At 66.1% G+C, this 18,455-nt stretch overlaps 9 non-coding genes across 9 annotated transcripts; 5 read left to right on the top strand and 4 right to left on the bottom strand.

Annotated features, from left to right (window-relative positions):
• The first annotated feature begins 169 nt into the window (after positions 1-169).
• Positions 170-241, top strand: TRNAE-CUC. Its single transcript has one exon. It is a non-coding gene; the product is annotated as a tRNA-Glu (tRNA).
• A 6,167-nt stretch (positions 242-6,408) lies between these two features.
• TRNAG-GCC lies at positions 6,409-6,479 on the bottom strand. The gene has a single exon. It is a non-coding gene; the product is annotated as a tRNA-Gly (tRNA).
• A 1,298-nt stretch (positions 6,480-7,777) lies between these two features.
• TRNAL-CAG lies at positions 7,778-7,860 on the bottom strand. The gene has a single exon. It is a non-coding gene; the product is annotated as a tRNA-Leu (tRNA).
• A 556-nt stretch (positions 7,861-8,416) lies between these two features.
• On the top strand, positions 8,417-8,488 carry TRNAD-GUC. Its single transcript has one exon. It is a non-coding gene; the product is annotated as a tRNA-Asp (tRNA).
• A 756-nt stretch (positions 8,489-9,244) lies between these two features.
• TRNAG-UCC lies at positions 9,245-9,316 on the top strand. Its single transcript has one exon. It is a non-coding gene; the product is annotated as a tRNA-Gly (tRNA).
• Positions 9,317-9,660: 344 nt separating this feature from the next.
• Positions 9,661-9,732, top strand: TRNAE-CUC. Its single transcript has one exon. It is a non-coding gene; the product is annotated as a tRNA-Glu (tRNA).
• Positions 9,733-15,754: 6,022 nt separating this feature from the next.
• Positions 15,755-15,825, bottom strand: TRNAG-GCC. The gene has a single exon. It is a non-coding gene; the product is annotated as a tRNA-Gly (tRNA).
• Positions 15,826-17,103: 1,278 nt separating this feature from the next.
• Positions 17,104-17,186, bottom strand: TRNAL-CAG. Its single transcript has one exon. It is a non-coding gene; the product is annotated as a tRNA-Leu (tRNA).
• Positions 17,187-17,730: 544 nt separating this feature from the next.
• TRNAD-GUC lies at positions 17,731-17,802 on the top strand. The gene has a single exon. It is a non-coding gene; the product is annotated as a tRNA-Asp (tRNA).
• The last annotated feature ends 653 nt before the right edge of the window (positions 17,803-18,455 follow it).

The following is an 18,455-nucleotide window of genomic DNA, read 5'->3' as shown; positions in this document are numbered from 1 at the left end:
CAGTGTTTTGAGGGTGCGGAAAGCAAGACGGCACGCCAGGGCAGGCGGACTGACAGGGCCGGCGGGCGGCTGGACTTGCAAAGGCGGGGTGTGGGCAGCAAGGGGGCGCGGGCGGGTGGCATGGAGGCGCTGGGTTCAGCCGGAGCAGGCGAGGGCCGTGCCCCGACGCTCCCTGGTGGTCTAGTGGTTAGGATTCGGCGCTCTCACCGCCGCGGCCCGGGTTCGATTCCCGGTCAGGGAAGCCTTTCTTCTTCCTCTCCGGAGGCCTGCCACCTGCCGAGGTCCTCGCCGGCGACCCGCCCAGCCTTTTAGCCTACGCAATGGCAACCCACTCCAGTCCTCTTGCCTGGAAAATCCCATGGACGGAGGAGCCTGGGAGGCTGCAGACCATGGGGGCGCTAAAAGTCCGATAGGACCGAGCGACTTCACTTTCACTTTTCACTTTCACGCATTGCAGAAGGAAATGGCAAGCCACTCCAGTGTCCTTGCCTGGAGAATCCCAGGGACGGGGGAGCCTGGTGGGCTGCCGTCTAGTCTATGGGGTCGCACAGAGTCGGACAGGACTGAAGCGACTTAGCAGCTCAGCACTGCGCCAGAGGCCCCCCGGGACCCTGCACCTCCAGCCCAAGCGCGATTCAGGCCACCTCCGCCGTCCCCCGGGGCAAAGCTTTTTTGGCCGCAGTGGCGACCTCGCGCCGCGCCGCTTTCACCACGACCGGCCTGAGGCCTCCCATGCCCCGCCTCCCTCCCTCCTGAGGGGCTGCGGCTGCTGGCCCTGGTGGCGGCCGTGATGCTCCTGGGCTTGTGCTGGTTCTCCTGCTGTGGGTGGGGGTGAGGAGGTGGGGTTGGATAGGGCGGGTGGGGGTAGGCGCGGGGGTAGGGGCGCGGGCTGCGGTGGTCACCAACCACCAACGGGGGCCAGCAGCGGCAGGGGCGGTGGCCGCAGCCCAAGGTGAGCGAGGGGGATCTGCCTCTGGGAGTGGGGGCCAGTGGCCACGGACACGCCTGCCTTCCCATGTCCCTCATGCCAGCCACCTCTCTGGGCGGCTTGGCCACTGCGTGCCAGGTCCCGGGCTGGCTGTGACTCCCGTATGCCGCTGGTGTCTCCAAGAGGGTTCTGGTCTGGACTGGGCTCTGGGAGGCGGACCACGGCGCCCGGGAGGCATCGGGATCAGTTCGGTCGCTCAGGGCACTGCAGCAGCCCCAGGCTTCCCTGTCCATCACCGACTCGCGCGGCTTGCTCAAACCCACGTCCGTCCAGTCGGGGATGCCATCCAAGCCTCTCATCTTCTGTCGGGTCGTCCCCGTCTCCTCCTGCCTTCCATCAGGGTCTTCTCCCGTGAGTCAGTCCTGCGGGTCAGGTGGCCAGAGGATCGGAGTTTCAGCTTCAGCCTCAGTCCTTCCAATGAATATCCAGGACTGATTTCCTCTAGGATGGACGGGTTGGGTCTCCTCGCAGTCCAAGGGACTCTCAAGAGTCTTCTCCAACACCGCAGTCCAAAAGCATCAATTCTTCGGCACTCGGCCTTCTTTATACTCCACCTCTCACATCTGTTCGTGACCGCCGGAGAAGCCGTAGCTTTCACGAGACGGACCCTCGTCACACCCCTCGTCTCTGCTTTTGGACATGCTGTCAAGATTGGCCATAGCTTTTCTCCCAAGGAGGCGAACGTCTTTTCATTTCACGGCCGCGGCCGGCGTCTGCAGTGCTTTGGGGGAGCCCCCCCAAATGAAGTCTCGCCCGCTTTCTGTTGTTTCCCCATCTATTTGCCATGAAGTGATGGGACGGGATGCCATGATCTTAGTTTTCTGAATGTTGACTTTGAAGCCAACGTTTTCACTCTCCTCTTTCACTTTCCTCAAGAGGCTCTTTAGTTCTTCTTCGCTCTCCCCGAGGCAAAGGGGTGAAGATGGATGTGGACCTGTGCCGCGAATCCCACCACCGCGCAGTGGAAGGGAGAGAGCTCGCAGATCCGGGCGGGGCGGGGCGGGGCGGGCCGGCCCGGCCCGGCTGGGAAAAGCTAGCCCACCAGCCGGGAGGCGGCAGATGCGCTCGAGGCAGCGATGCCTGCCGGGGAGGACAACCCGACCATCAGGGTGTTTCCCTTGCCTGACCACAGCTCTCAAGCCTACCGGACTGAGGCAAGGTTTACCCAGGCCTCCCTCCCCCACTCGTAACCAAAGGTGGGCACTCGGGCGCACGCACGCACACACACACACACACACACACACACAGAGCGCCCTGTTCCACGCACCCCTCCCCTAGTTATGACATCTAAGAGTTTCCCATTCTCTCTAACCTGTCTATCCAGGATCCACTCTATCCCTCTCCCCTACCTGTCATCGTCTTCCCCTAGGAACTCTCCCCGAGGGTAATCGCCCACCACAGTCTCCCCCTGGGCCAATCTCGGGCTCGTCTATCCCCAAAGGGTTTCATTTCACGCCTGTTCAAGGACTGTGTCCTTCGGAGGTGAAGTGGACGGCCGACGAAGGTCACCAAAGTGCGTAGAGGGCGGCACATTTGGGTGCGAAAGGCACGAAGCCGAGTCCCCTTTGGGAAAAGAGCCCCCGTGTCCCGGCGTGTGCTTGTCGTTGTTAAAGGAGGTCTCCTTGAGGCCCCTGCCGTGTCGTGGGCGTCAGCGTGCGTGGGGGAGAGTATGGGACGAAGGTGCTTGGGGCCCTGGCTGGTGGGCGCCCCACGTGGATCAGGGACCTGGGCAGCACGATCACAGGCAGAGGGGGCGGCAGCGAGCCGAGGGGCTGGCAGGCAGGCCCGGGGGTGCTTGGGTGGGGTCTGCCTGGAGGGCCGGCGGGAAGGGGCGTGTGGGGCTCGCGGGAACCTGGCCCAAAGATCGGCAGGCCACTTGAGCAGGCCCTCTGCAGAAGCATGGGCGCGGTGGCGAAGCCGTGCCAGGCGCAGGTGAGAGGCCGGGACGGATCTGCGGGAGGTAGGGGTGGGCGCGGGGTCGGGGTGGGTCTGTGGAGCCGGAGGGAGGCCCGAGCTGGTGAACGTCAGGGCAGGGCAGGCCAGGCCAGGGCAGGACGTGTGAGGGGTGGCCCGAGCTCCAGGGGGATGGCGGCGGGGGTGGGGGCATGGGGCCGAGCCTGGCGTCTGGAGGGAAAGGCAGAGGGCAGGCCGTGACAGTGAGGGTGCTGTGGCGTGAGGAAGATGGTGCGAGAGCACTCCATTTGGGCGGGGTGGCGGGTGAACGGGCGAGCCACACTGGTGCGCGGTGCCGCAGGCTGCTCAGGCTCAGCGGTGGGCTGAGGACACAGGCAAGCGAACGACAGAAACGGAGTGCCAGATGGGGGCCAGAACTGGTCCGAGATGGGTGGGTGGGCCCGCCGTACCGCCCCAGAGACCAAAGTCACCACTCATCAGGAGCAAATGTCCAGTCTCGGGTGTGACATGGCTGGGGGGTCAGGGTAGGATGGGGGGTGGTGGTTGGGAGCTCGGGTGGCTGAGATTTCACGAGGACCAAGGAGAGCTCCCATGTGACCGAGCACAGTCATCCCTCCAGGGTACACACCCGCAGAGGGCAAACGTCGGGGAGGTCTGAGGTCCGCACGCCGCCACGGACACGGCAGCACTGTTTGCCGTCGCCAAGACACGGAGCAAGGCCCAGCGCCCATGCACACGTGGCGGGCCCGAGAAGAGGTGGCACAGGTGTAGCATGGAACCATCACTCAGGCATAAGGAAATAAACCAAGTGTTGCCATTTGTCACAAGCAATGACGGACCTAGAGACTCTTACACTTGGTGAAGAATGTCAGACCGCGTGGGACAAAGACATGTGGAACGTGTGAAAGAATGCAAAACGACGCTATTTGCCGGGGAGAAACCCACTCACGCAGAACACCACCTTAGGGTAACGCCAGCGGAAAGGCAGCGCTGGAGCGACGAGTGCGCAGCTGGGACCAACAGATACGCAGGACCCTGGATAGAGGGAGAAGCGCCCAGGTGATCCAGTTCAACACAGGGAATAAGCGTCAGGACCCTGGAATACCCTCAAGTGGAAAAGAATCTGAAAACATACACGAAATCCAAAATCTGTACATGGGAAACAGAATCACTTTGCGGTCCATCGGAAACGAGCACAATATTGGAAATCCACTGTACTTCCGCAACAACCGCAACTCCGACATTCGAGTAAGCTTTGACAAGAAAACGAAATCTACAGGCAACTAAGTCAGCGGGAAACAGGCGAGCTGTCCCAAGCCCACCCTGGGTACATACCCGTGAGAGCCGCAACTCTTCATTCGGAAAGACACATGCCAACCCCACGGTCATGGCAGCACTGTTTGCCGTAGCCGAGACGTGGAGGAAACCCTAGTGCCCATCCCCAACGGCTCACCCACGAAGGTGCCATACCAGAGAAAGGGAGAGAATGGGATGCCACTGAGCCGTCCACACGAGTCAAGTTAGTGTCACTGGCAGCAACAGCGGCTGGAGCTGCAGAATATTACCCTTGGTGAGGGAAGTCACACAGACAGGGTCACAGATGGGGGAATCTAAAGTGTTGTACATATTCACCCCTGTGCCCACCAGCGACAGACTCTCAGGCTCGGGAAAGCAGCCTCGGGCTTCCCAAGGGCAGAGTCACGCACGGAGGGATGGATGAGGAGCCGGCCTCAACGGATGTACCGTACCAGTACTGCGTAGAAAGGAGAGGAGCAACGAGGATACACGGGATGCTACAGGGAATGAGATCCCACATCCTGTCATCACCTGTAACGGAAACCGATCTGAAACCCTAATCCTACATGCACAGGAGTGAATCACAACGCTGTACAGCGGACACGGGCACCAGGCTGTAGATCGTGCTGTTCTACACTTCCAGAACAACGACTGCCACTCCGGGGAAGTCCGTCAGTCGAGGATCGGTCCAAGAGTAGGAAAAAGAAGAGCTTACATTGTGATCCAGCAGACCCAATCCCGGCTACTCATCGGGAAAAGACAGCACGCCCAAGGGGAAGAGAGGCGGGCATCCCCCAGGGTCATCGCAGCCCTCGGTGCCGTAGCCGAGACATGGGAAACGCTCATGTGCCGGTCGGCCCGTGGCCGGCACAAGAAGGTGAGGCAAATACATACCGTGGAATGTGACGCAGCCATCAAGAAGGAGCAGCCATCGCCATGGGCCACAAGGCCGGACGGACCCACAGAAGGGACCACTGAGTGAAGTGGGTCGGGTGGAGAGGGACAAAGCTCTGTGGACTCGAACAACGAATACAAAGGAATGTCTGTGCAACGGGAAACCGACCTTGAGACGTAGAAAAGGTGCATAGGGCTACCCAAGGGGAAAGGCAGGGAAGGGACGAAGTTGGAGTCGGATCAAGAGATAGGAAATACTATGCTTACAGTCGATGAGCAACAGAGCTTTCCTCTGTAGCATGAGAACTGTATTCGTGTCTCACCTTAACCTACACTGGAAAATCACCTGGAAAAGAACAGGGGACTGAATCCCTTTGCCGAGCACCTGAGACTAACCCAGGACTGTAAATCAGTTCTACTCGTGTTGGAAGCCGCAGAAAGAGGAGCAGGCCCTGGCCTGGGGTGGGGGGTGGGGGGAGGCAGGCCAGTGCGACAAATGCAAAGGCAGGTTCCTGGACAAGACTGGGATTTGGAATGGCTCAGGGAGGAACTGGGCGTGGGGAGGAGGGGGGGGGTGTGCAGATGGGGGAGGCACCGAGCGGGGTGGGGGTGGGATGATTGGGTGCGTTTGGGGAAGTCGGGGGACGGTGAGGGTGCAGGCTGAGGTGGTGGTGCTCTTGCGGCAGGGCTGATGCTGAGGTGTGGCGCGCAACAGGGTTTCAGGGGGATGGGGTGATGTTGGAGACGGTGAGGCCGTCCCTGTTGGAGACCTATTTCTGCCGAGGGACGGGGAGCTGGTGGACTTCTTTGGAAGTCCTCCTGCAAGACTCTGGTCCAGGGACCCTCCAGGCGAAAGGGATGTATGCTTGCCAGATGTGGCAACTTCCTTGCTCCTGGCCGTGCAAACGTAGTGTGATTGATTCTCCGGAGTGTGGGGAGAGTGAGGCAGGGAGCTTGGAGACGGACGTTGTGAAAGGTGACGAGGTGGTGCGGGCGGCTGCCAGCCGTGGGGTATTCCTTCCAGGGCAATCCCTGAGCCCCCGGCTGGGTCCGGGTGAGGAAGCGAGCAAACCCAAGAAAGGTGCCTGGACGCACGGGCGGCTGAGCCCGCAGGGCTTGGGGCCACGGAGGCTTGGCAGCAGGGCCTTTTCTGGGTGGGGTGGGGTGGGGCGGGGTGGTGGGCGTCTGCGTGGGAGAGGCAGCGGGCGGCAGGTAGCAGCCAGCGGTTGCAGGAGCGCTGCCCGGAGCGCCTTTCAGCCGGCAGACCTAGCTGGGCTCTGGGGCTGCAGTGCGGGACCAAAAGGGGACGCTGTGGCTGCATGGGCCGGGAATCGAACCCGGGCCTCCCGCGTGGCAGGCGAGAATTCTACCACTGAACCACCCATGCACCGATGACCAAAGCCGCCCGACGCCGCCCCAGAGGCGCTGACCGCCACCCGCCCGGCACTGCTCACTGCTCGCCCGTCGCCCGTCGGCATCTATCTGCTCTATCGGAACAGGAGACGACGGGAGATAGAGGTTGGGGGTGGGGGGCGCGACCTGAAAGCCAGGATCCGGGCACGTGCAGGACCCCAGGGCGCGGCGCTCTCGGAGGGACCCACTCGGCCCGTCCCGCGCCTTCTGCGCCGACCACGGCCGCCGCGACCCTGTCGGTGTCGCCCGAGGGGGCCGGGAGCCGACGCCGTCTGCCCGGCGCCGGCATCCCTGTCAGGTGCAGGCGCAGGCGCCGCGTGGTCGCTGCGGCCGCGCGCCGACGTTCCTCTCAGCGACCGCCGGGTCCCGACCCCAAGGCGTGTGAGCCCGGCTCGAGCGCTCTGGCGGCCCGCGCTCCCGAGGTCCGGCTCTGACGGGGTGGTGGTGCTGGTGAGGAGGGGCCCTTTGGCATTGCGGCTCCTGGCTCGGGGACTGCCGGCTGAGGCAGGGAGCGCGCGCAGGCGGGCTTGGCTGCGGCCCGGGCAGCGGCTTCCCCCGGGAACGGGCGCGGGGGCGCCTGTGGGTGGGCTGCACGGGCACGCAGGGCTTCCGCTCCCTCCCCAGAGGAGCACCCTTCCCGGGACGGACTCGTGCCAGGAAGACCGGTGTTCGCTGGCCCGCAGGAAGGCTGGGAGGCACGTGTCCCTGGCGGGCGGCAGGCAGGTGTGGCCCGGCCAAGGCCGCAAGGCGCAGAAGCGTCGAGGGCACGCAGCACCCCCCTGGCGGGCAAGGCGGGGGCTCGGCCGCCTCGGTGTGGCTGGGGAGCGCAGGCGGGCCGGCGGGCCGGCTGCGGAGGACAGGGTGCCGGCCGGAGGGAGAGCGGCCGGGGGCGGACGTGGAAGCAAGGCTGCGAGAGCCAGTTGGCCGTTCCCGGCAGAAGTCGGAGCGCCGGCGACGCGAGGAGGGCTTGCCACCCGCGGCGGGGCTGCGTGCTTCGGCGCGGCCGGGGGCGGGGCGGGGCCGTGGGAGTGGAAGTGGGAGGGTGGGCGAGGGTGGGCGAGGGTGGGCGAGGGTGGGCGAGGGGAAAGCGGGGAGGCAGGAAAACCAGCAGCTGCAGCTGCAGCTGCAGCCAGCTGGAGAGGAAGGATGCGCTGAGGAGGACTGAAGGTTCCTGGGGCGGGGGTGCAGGTGGCGGGAGGCAGCGCGTGTGTGGAGAAAGGCAGTGGCGCGGGGAGGACGGGTGCGTTTGTCCGGCGGGCCAAAAGGCTGGCTTGTCAGGAGTGGGATTCGAACCCACGCCTCCAGGGGAGACTGCGACCTGAACGCAGCGCCTTAGACCGCTCGGCCATCCTGACGGCGGGCCTGGCTGGGCGCGTGGCCGCTCGCCTGGCTGGGACCCGACGCGGCGCCAGCCCCGGTGCCCTTGGCGGGCCGCGCGCTGCGCCGCGGCAGGCAGCCAGGCAGGCAGGCAGGCAGGCAGGCAGGCAGGCAGGCAGGCGGCCGTCCGGGGTGGGTGTCGACGGAGTCGGCGCGCGGCGGCCGCAGGTCGCGCCCCGGACCCAGCCGGGCCCTGGGCGGGCCGGCCCCTCCCCAGCCGCGCCTCTCCTGGCCGGACGCCGGCCGGCGCGCGCCCACCGTGTCCTCGCAGCCTGGCTTTCCTTCTCGGGCCCCCTTCTGCCGGCGGAATGCCCGCGTTGGAGGCAAGAGGCGGCGCGCACTGGGGCGTGTCCAGTGCCCCGGGGGTCCGGGGCCCTGTCGGGGTGGCGGGCTGCCGCTGTGACCGAGGCGGTTGGTTGGGTGCGCGGTTGGGTCGGGACCCGCGGTGGCCGGGGGCCCGTGCTGGGCAGGGGGACGCGTCGGCAGGCAGCCCGAGAGCCGGTGAGCGGCCGGGCGGTAGGACGGTCGCCGCCGTCCTCGTTAGTATAGTGGTGAGTATCCCCGCCTGTCACGCGGGAGACCGGGGTTCGATTCCCCGACGGGGAGGCCACACCCCCTTTTTGGTGGCCGCGGTCGCTCTCTGTCCTGCCGCCAGGCCCCCAAGGGCCCTTGGTCTCGTCCCGCCGCCTTTGGGCGAGGCGCCAGGGCGCGGTGCCCTGCCTAGCCACCGTCGACCCCCCTCTCCCCGTGCAGCCCTCCAGCCTGACTGAGCCCTTTGTGGTCGCCGGGCGCACGGTCGCCACGGCCGAGCGAGGGCCTCCTTGGCCACCCCACGGCCTTGCCCGACCAGAGCCGGAGCTTGCGGCGCGCCCGGCCGCCCGGCCGCCCACGCACCCACCCCCACTGGCTGCCTCAGTGGGCTCCTAGGCTCGCGACGCCCCCGCCGTGCGGCTCGGCACAGCGCCGCGACGCGTGCAGGCAGCTGGGTCCCGTGTCCCCAAGTCGTCGTGGGAAGTGGCGGCGCCCAGCGCCCGGTGGAGAAGGGCTTTTTTGGCCAGCTGGGTGCGGGAAGCTGCGTGCCCCGCGTTGCCCGCCGGGGCTGAGGGCGGAGGCGTTCGCGGGCCGCGGCGGGGAGCGAAGGGCCGGAGGGCCGCAAGGCCGTCGGGCCGGTGGACCACGCAACGGCGTCGCGCTGGCGCGCATGGGGCGGCGCGCGGCTGCTGGTGGCGCCGGCGGCGGCGCAGAGCCTCCGGCTGACGGGGCGTCGGGGCAGGGATGCGGAGGCGGCGGCGGCGGCGGCGGCGGGGAGCGTATGCTGGGGCGAGCCCGGGGCCGGCGTCCGGAGGCCGCCCGGGCTGTGTAGCGTTGGTGGTATAGTGGTGAGCATAGCTGCCTTCCAAGCAGTTGACCCGGGTTCGATTCCCGGCCAACGCAGCGGGCCGACCTTTTGCTGAGCTGCACCGTCCTCCCGGCAGGGGCGTTCGGGGGGGAGAGAGAGCTGGTCCTCCCGGCAGGGGCGTTCGGGGGGGGGGAGAGAGAGCTGGGTGCGGGGAGCCAGCCCGCTGGCCCCGCGGCTTTTGGCGTGTGTGCGAGAAGCCGGCGGCGCGCGCAGTGTTTTGAGGGTGCGGAAAGCAAGACGGCACGCCAGGGCAGGCGGACTGACAGGGCCGGCGGGCGGCTGGACTTGCAAAGGCGGGGTGTGGGCAGCAAGGGGGCGCGGGCGGGTGGCATGGAGGCGCTGGGTTCAGCCGGAGCAGGCGAGGGCCGTGCCCCGACGCTCCCTGGTGGTCTAGTGGTTAGGATTCGGCGCTCTCACCGCCGCGGCCCGGGTTCGATTCCCGGTCAGGGAAGCCTTTCTTCTTCCTCTCCGGAGGCCTGCCACCTGCCGAGGTCCTCGCCGGCGACCCGCCCAGCCTTTTAGCCTACGCAATGGCAACCCACTCCAGTCCTCTTGCCTGGAAAATCCCATGGACGGAGGAGCCTGGGAGGCTGCAGACCATGGGGGCGCTAAAAGTCCGATAGGACCGAGCGACTTCACTTTCACTTTTCACTTTCACGCATTGCAGAAGGAAATGGCAAGCCACTCCAGTGTCCTTGCCTGGAGAATCCCAGGGACGGGGGAGCCTGGTGGGCTGCCGTCTAGTCTATGGGGTCGCACAGAGTCGGACAGGACTGAAGCGACTTAGCAGCTCAGCACTGCGCCAGAGGCCCCCCGGGACCCTGCACCTCCAGCCCAAGCGCGATTCAGGCCACCTCCGCCGTCCCCCGGGGCAAAGCTTTTTTGGCCGCAGTGGCGACCTCGCGCCGCGCCGCTTTCACCACGACCGGCCTGAGGCCTCCCATGCCCCGCCTCCCTCCCTCCTGAGGGGCTGCGGCTGCTGGCCCTGGTGGCGGCCGTGATGCTCCTGGGCTTGTGCTGGTTCTCCTGCTGTGGGTGGGGGTGAGGAGGTGGGGTTGGATAGGGCGGGTGGGGGTAGGCGCGGGGGTAGGGGCGCGGGCTGCGGTGGTCACCAACCACCAACGGGGGCCAGCAGCGGCAGGGGCGGTGGCCGCAGCCCAAGGTGAGCGAGGGGGATCTGCCTCTGGGAGTGGGGGCCAGTGGCCACGGACACGCCTGCCTTCCCATGTCCCTCATGCCAGCCACCTCTCTGGGCGGCTTGGCCACTGCGTGCCAGGTCCCGGGCTGGCTGTGACTCCCGTATGCCGCTGGTGTCTCCAAGAGGGTTCTGGTCTGGACTGGGCATCTGGGAGGCGGACCACGGCGCCCGGGAGGCATCGGGATCAGTTCGGTCGCTCAGGGCACTGCAGCAGCCCCAGGCTTCCCTGTCCATCACCGACTCGCGCGGCTTGCTCAAACCCACGTCCGTCCAGTCGGGGATGCCATCCAAGCCTCTCATCTTCTGTCGGGTCGTCCCCGTCTCCTCCTGCCTTCCATCAGGGTCTTCTCCCGTGAGTCAGTCCTGCGGGTCAGGTGGCCAGAGGATCGGAGTTTCAGCTTCAGCCTCAGTCCTTCCAATGAATATCCAGGACTGATTTCCTCTAGGATGGACGGGTTGGGTCTCCTCGCAGTCCAAGGGACTCTCAAGAGTCTTCTCCAACACCGCAGTCCAAAAGCATCAATTCTTCGGCACTCGGCCTTCTTTATACTCCACCTCTCACATCTGTTCGTGACCGCCGGAGAAGCCGTAGCTTTCACGAGACGGACCCTCGTCACACCCCTCGTCTCTGCTTTTGGACATGCTGTCAAGATTGGTCATAGCTTTTCTCCCAAGGAGGCGAACGTCTTTTCATTTCACGGCCGCGGCCGGCGTCTGCAGTGCTTTGGGGGAGCCCCCCCAAATGAAGTCTCGCCCGCTTTCTGTTGTTTCCCCATCTATTTGCCATGAAGTGATGGGACGGGATGCCATGATCTTAGTTTTCTGAATGTTGAGTTTGAAGCCAACGTTTTCACTCTCCTCTTTCACTTTCCTCAAGAGGCTCTTTAGTTCTTCTTCGCTCTCCCCGAGGCAAAGGGGTGAAGATGGATGTGGACCTGTGCCGCGAATCCCACCACCGCGCAGTGGAAGGGAGAGAGCTCGCAGATCCGGGCGGGGCGGGGCGGGCCGGCCCGGCCCGGCTGGGAAAAGCTAGCCCACCAGCCGGGAGGCGGCAGATGCGCTCGAGGCAGCGATGCCTGCAGGGGAGGACAACCCGACCATCAGGGTGTTTCCCTTGCCTGACCACAGCTCTCAAGCCTACCGGACTGAGGCAAGGTTTACCCAGGCCTCCCTCCCCCACTCGTAACCAAAGGTGGGCACTCGGGCGCACGCACACACACACACACACACACACACACACACAGAGCGCCCTGTTCCACGCACCCCTCCCCTAGTTATGACATCTAAGAGTTTCCCATTCTCTCTAACCTGTCTATCCAGGATCCACTCTATCCCTCTCCCCTACCTGTCATCGTCTTCCCCTAGGAACTCTCCCCGAGGGTAATCGCCCACCACAGTCTCCCCCTGGGCCAATCTCGGGCTCGTCTATCCCCAAAGGGTTTCATTTCACGCCTGTTCAAGGACTGTGTCCTTCGGAGGTGAAGTGGACGGCCGACGAAGGTCACCAAAGTGCGTAGAGGGCGGCACATTTGGGTGCGAAAGGCACGAAGCCGAGTCCCCTTTGGGAAAAGAGCCCCCTTGTCCCGACGTGTGCTTGTCGTTGTTAAAGGAGGTCTCCTTGAGGCCCCTGCCGTGTCGTGGGCGTCAGCGTGCGTGGGGGAGAGTATGGGACGAAGGTGCTTGGGGCCCTGGCTGGTGGGCGCCCCACGTGGATCAGGGACCTGGGCAGCGCGATCACAGGCAGAGGGGGCGGCAGCGAGCCGAGGGGCTGGCAGGCAGGCCCGGGGGTGCTTGGGTGGGGTCTGCCTGGAGGGCCGGCGGGAAGGGGCGTGTGGGGCTCGCGGGAACCTGGCCCAAAGATCGGCAGGCCACTTGAGCAGGCCCTCTGCAGAAGCATGGGCGCGGTGGCGAAGCCGTGCCAGGCGCAGGTGAGAGGCCGGGACGGATCTGCGGGAGGTAGGGGTGGGCGCGGGGTCGGGGTGGGTCTGTGGAGCCGGAGGGAGGCCCGAGCTGGTGAACGTCAGGGCAGGGCAGACCAGGCCAGGGCAGGACGTGTGAGGGGTGGCCCGAGCTCCACAGGGGATGGCGGCGGGGGGGGGATGGGGCCGAGCCTGGCGTCTGGAGGGAAAGGCAGAGGGCAGGCCGTGACAGTGAGGGGGCTGTGACGTGAGGAAGATGGTGGGGGAGCACTCCATTTGGGCGCGGTTGCGGGTGAGCGGGCGAGCCACACTGGTGCGCGGTGCCGCAGGCTGCTCAGGCTCAGCGGTGGGCTGAGGACGCAGGCCAGCGAACGACACAAACGGAGTGCCAGACGGGGGCCAGACCTGGTCCGAGATGGGCGGGCCCGCCGTACTGCCCCAGAGACCAAAGTCACCACTCATCAGGAGCAAATGTCCAGTCTCGGGTGTGACATGGCTGGGGGGTCAGGGTGGGATGGGGGGTGGTGGTTGGGAGCTCGGGTGGCTGAGATTTCACGAGGACCAAGGAGAGCTCCCATGTGACCGAGCACAGTCATCCCCCAGGGCACACACCCGCAGAGGGCAAACCTCAGGGAGGTCTGAGGGTCCGCACACCGCCACGGACACGGCAGCACTTTTTGCCGTCGCCAAGACACGGAGCAAGGCCCAGCGCCCATGCACACGTGGCGGGCCCGAGAAGAGGTGGCACAGGTGTAGCATGGAACCATCACTCAGGCATAAAGAAATAAACCAAGTGTTGCCATTTGTCACAAGCAATGACGGACCTAGAGACTCTTACACTTGGTGAAGAATGTCAGACCGCGTGGGACAAAGACTTGTGGAACGTTTGAAAGAATGAAAACGACGCTATTTGCCAGGGAGAAACCCACTCACGCAGAACACCACCTTAGGGTAACGCCAGCGGAAAGGCAGCGCTGCAGCGATGAGTGTGCAGCTGGGACCAACAGATACGCAGGACCCTGGAGAGAGAGAGAAGCGCCCAGGTGATCCAGTTCAACACAGGGAATAAGCGTCAGGACCCTGGAATACCCTCAAGTGGAAAAGCTTTGACAAGAAAACGAAATCTACAGGTAACTAAGTCAGCGGGAAACAGGCGAGCTGTCCCAAGCCCACCCTGGGTACATACCCGTGAGAGCCGCAACTCTTCATTCGGAAAGACACATGCCAACCCCACGGTCATGGCAGCACTGTTTGCCGTAGCCGAGACGTGGAGGAAACCCTAGTGCCCATCCCCAACGGCTCACCCACGAAGGTGCCATACCAGAGAAAGGGAGAGAATGGGATGCCACTGAGCCGTCCACACGAGTCAAGTTAGTGTCACTGGCAGCAACAGCGGCTGGAGCTGCAGAATATTACCCTTGGTGAGGGAAGTCACACAGACAGGGTCACAGATGGGGGAATCTAAAGTGTTGTACATATTCACCCCTGTGCCAACCAGCGACAGACTCTCAGACTCGGGAAAGCAGCCTCGGGCTTCCCAAGGGCAGAGTCACGCACGGAGGGATGGATGAGGAGCCGGCCTCAACGGATGTACCGTACCAGTACTGCGTAGAAAGGAGAGGAGCAACGAGGATACACGGGATGCTACAGGGAATGAGATCCCACATCCTGTCATCACCTGTAACGGAAACCGATCTGAAACCCTAATCCTACATGCACAGGAGTGAATCACAACGCTGTACAGCGGACACGGGCACCAGGCTGTAGATCGTGCTGTTCTACACTTCCAGAACAACGACTGCCACTCCGGGGAAGTCCGTCAGTCGAGGATCGGTCCAAGAGTAGGAAAAAGAAGAGCTTACATTGTGATCCAGCAGACCCAATCCCGGCTACTCATCGGGAAAAGACAGCACGCCCAATGGGAAGAGAGGCGGGCATCCCCCAGGGTCATCGCAGCCCTCGGTGCCGTAGCCGAGACATGGGAAACGCTCATGTGCCGGTCGGCCCGTGGCCGGCACAAGAAGGTGAGGCAAATACATACCGTGGAATGTGACGCAGCCATCAAGAAGGAGCAGCCATCGCCATGGGCCACAAGGCCGGACGGACCCACAGAAGGGACCACTGAGTGAAGTGGGTCGGGTGGAGAGGGACAAAGCTCTGTGGACTCGAACAACGAATACAAAGGAATGTCTGTGCAACGGGAAACCGACCTTGAGACGTAGAAAAGGTGCATAGGGCTACCCAAGGGGAAAGGCAGGGAAGGGACGAAGTTGGAGTCGGATCAAGAGATAGGAAATACTATGCTTACAGTCGATGAGCAACAGAGCTTTCCTCTGTAGCATGAGAACTGTATTCGTGTCTCACCTTAACCTACACTGGAAAATCACCTGGAAAAGAACAGGGGACTGAATCCCTTTGCCGAGCACCTGAGACTAACCCAGGACTGTAAATCAGTTCTACTGGTGTTGGAAGCCGCAGAAAGAGGAGCAGGCCCTGGCCTGGGGTGGGGGGTGGGGGGAGGCAGGCCAGTGCGACAAATGCAAAGGCAGGTTCCTGGACAAGACTGGGATTTGGAATGGCTCAGGGAGGAACTGGGCCTGGGGAGGAGGGGGGGGTGTGCAGATGGGGGAGGCGCCGAGCGGGGTGGGGGTGGGATGATGGGGTGCGTTTGGGGAAGTCGGGGGACGGTGAGGGTGCAGGCTGAGGTGGTGGTGCTCTTGCGGCAGGGCTGATGCTGAGGTGTGGCGCGCAACAGGGTTTCAGGGGGATGGGGTGATGTTGGAGACGGTGAGGCCGTCCCTGTTGGAGACCTATTTCTGCCGAGGGACGGGGAGCTGGTGGACTTCTTTGGAACTCCTCCTGCAAGACTCTGGTCCAGGGACCCTCCAGGCGAAAGGGATGTATGCTTGCCAGATGTGGCAACTTCCTTGCTCCTGGCCGTGCAAACGTAGTGTGATTGATTCTCCGGAGTGTGGGGAGAGTGAGGCAGGGAGCTTGGAGACGGACGTTGTGAAAGGTGACGAGGTGGTGCGGGCGGCTGCCAGCCGTGGGGTATTCCTTCCAGGGCAATCCCTGAGCCCCCGGCTGGGTCCGGGTGAGGAAGCGAGCAAACCCAAGAAAGGTGCCTGGACGCACGGGCGGCTGAGCCCGCAGGGCTTGGGGCCACGGAGGCTTGGCAGCAGGGCCTTTTCTGGGTGGGGTGGGGTGGGGCGGGGTGGTGGGCGTCTGCGTGGGAGAGGCAGCGGGCGGCAGGTAGCAGCCAGCGGTTGCAGGAGCGCTGCCCGGAGCGCCTTTCAGCCGGCAGACCTAGCTGGGCTCTGGGGCTGCAGTGCGGGACCAAAAGGGGACGCTGTGGCTGCATGGGCCGGGAATCGAACCCGGGCCTCCCGCGTGGCAGGCGAGAATTCTACCACTGAACCACCCATGCACCGATGACCAAAGCCGCCCGACGCCGCCCCAGAGGCGCTGACCGCCACCCGCCCGGCACTGCTCACTGCTCGCCCGTCGCCCGTCGGCATCTATCTGCTCTATCGGAACAGGAGACGACGGGAGATAGAGGTTGGGGGTGGGGGGCGCGACCTGAAAGCCAGGATCCGGGCACGTGCAGGACCCCAGGGCGCGGCGCTCTCGGAGGGGCCCACTCGGCCCGTCCCGCGCCTTCTGCGCCGACCACGGCCGCCGCGACCCTGTCGGTGTCGCCCGAGGGGGCCGGGAGCCGACGCCGTCTGCCCGGCGCCGGCATCCCTGTCAGGTGCAGGCGCAGGCGCCGCGTGGTCGCTGCGGCCGCGCGCCGACGTTCCTCTCAGCGACCGCCGGGTCCCGACCCCAAGGCGTGTGAGCCCGGCTCGAGCGCTCTGGCGGCCCGCGCTCCCGAGGTCCGGCTCTGACGGGGTGGTGGTGCTGGTGAGGAGGGGCCCTTTGGCAGAGCGGCTCCTGGCTCGGGGACTGCCGGCTGAGGCAGGGAGCGCGCTCAGGCGGGCTTGGCTGCGGCCCGGGCAGCGGCTTCCCCCGGGAACGGGCGCGGGGGCGCCTGTGGGTGGGCTGCACGGGCACGCAGGGCTTCCGCTCCCTCCCCAGAGGAGCACCCTTCCCGGGACGGACTCGTGCCAGGAAGACCGGTGTTCGCTGGCCCGCAGGAAGGCTGGGAGGCACGTGTCCCTGGCGGGCGGCAGGCAGGTGTGGCCCGGCCAAGGCCGCAAGGCGCAGAAGCGTCGAGGGCACGCAGCACCCCCCTGGCGGGCAAGGCGGGGGCTCGGCCGCCTCGGTGTGGCTGGGGAGCGCAGGCGGGCCGGCGGGCCGGCTGCGGAGGACAGGGTGCCGGCCGGAGGGAGAGCGGCCGGGGGCGGACGTGGAAGCAAGGCTGCGAGAGCCAGTTGGCCGTTCCCGGCAGAAGTCGGAGCGCCGGCGACGCGAGGAGGGCTTGCCACCCGCGGCGGGGCTGCGTGCTTCGGCGCGGCCGGGGGCGGGGCGGGGCCGTGGGAGTGGAAGTGGGAGGGTGGGCGAGGGTGGGCGAGGGGGAAGCGGGGAGGCAGGAAAGCCAGCAGCTGCAGCTGCAGCTGCAGCCAGCTGGAGAGGAAGGATGCGCTGAGGAGGACTGAAGGTTCCTGGGGCGGGGGTGCAGGTGGCGGGAGGCAGCGCGTGTGTGGAGAAAGGCAGTGGCGCGGGGAGGACGGGTGCGTTTGTCCGGCGGGCCAAAAGGCTGGCTTGTCAGGAGTGGGATTCGAACCCACGCCTCCAGGGGAGACTGCGACCTGAACGCAGCGCCTTAGACCGCTCGGCCATCCTGACGGCGGGCCTGGCTGGGCGCGTGGCCGCTCGCCTGGCTGGGACCCGACGCGGCGCCAGCCCCGGTGCCCTTGGCGGGCCGCGCGCTGCGCCGCGGCAGGCAGCCAGGCAGGCAGGCAGGCAGGCAGGCAGGCGGCCGTCCGGGGTGGGTGTCGACGGAGTCGGCGCGCGGCGGCCGCAGGTCGCGCCCCGGACCCAGCCGGGCCCTGGGCGGGCCGGCCCCTCCCCAGCCGCGCCTCTCCTGGCCGGACGCCGGCCGGCGCGCGCCCACCGTGTCCTCGCAGCCTGGCTTTCCTTCTCGGGCCCCCTTCTGCCGGCGGAATGCCCGCGTTGGAGGCAAGAGGCGGCGCGCACTGGGGCGTGTCCAGTGCCCCGGGGGTCCGGGGCCCTGTCGGGGTGGCGGGCTGCCGCTGTGACCGAGGCGGTTGGTTGGGTGCGCGGTTGGGTCGGGACCCGCGGTGGCCGGGGGCCCGTGCTGGGCAGGGGGACGCGTCGGCAGGCAGCCCGAGAGCCGGTGAGCGGCCGGGCGGTAGGACGGTCGCCGCCGTCCTCGTTAGTATAGTGGTGAGTATCCCCGCCTGTCACGCGGGAGACCGGGGTTCGATTCCCCGACGGGGAGGCCACACCCCCTTTTTGGTGGCCGCGGTCGCTCTCTGTCCTGCCGCCAGGCCCCCAAGGGCCCTTGGTCTCGTCCCGCCGCCTTTGGGCGAGGCGCCAGGGCGCGGTGCCCTGCCTAGCCACCGTCGACCCCCCTCTCCCCGTGCAGCCCTCCAGCCTGACTGAGCCCTTTGTGGTCGCCGGGCGCACGGTCGCCACGGCCGAGCGAGGGCCTCCTTGGCCACCCCACGGCCTTGCCCGACCAGAGCCGGAGCTTGCGGCGCGCCCGGCCGCCCGGCCGCCCACGCACCCACCCCCACTGGCTGCCTCAGTGGGCTCCTAGGCTCGCGACGCCCCCGCCGTGCGGCTCGGCACAGCGCCGCGACGCGTGCAGGCAGCTGGGTCCCGTGTCCCCAAGTCGTCGTGGGAAGTGGCGGCGCCCAGCGCCCGGTGGAGAAGGGCTTTTTTGGCCAGCTGGGTGCGGGAAGCTGCGTGCCCCGCGTTGCCCGCCGGAGCTGAGGGCGGAGGCGTTCGCGGGCCGCGGCGGGGAGCGAAGGGCCGGAGGGCCGCAAGGCCGTCGGGCCGGTGGACCACGCAACGGCGTCGCGCTGGCGCGCATGGGGCGGCGCGCGGCTGCTGGTGGCGCCGGCGGCGGCGCAGAGCCTCCGGCTGACG

The sequence above is a fragment of the Bubalus bubalis genome, chromosome 6 (assembly GCF_019923935.1).
Source record: "Bubalus bubalis isolate 160015118507 breed Murrah chromosome 6, NDDB_SH_1, whole genome shotgun sequence".
Taxonomy (NCBI): domain Eukaryota; kingdom Metazoa; phylum Chordata; class Mammalia; order Artiodactyla; family Bovidae; genus Bubalus; species Bubalus bubalis.
The sequence above is the reverse complement of the archived record's forward strand: the minus strand, read 5'-3'. Positions and strand labels throughout refer to the sequence as shown.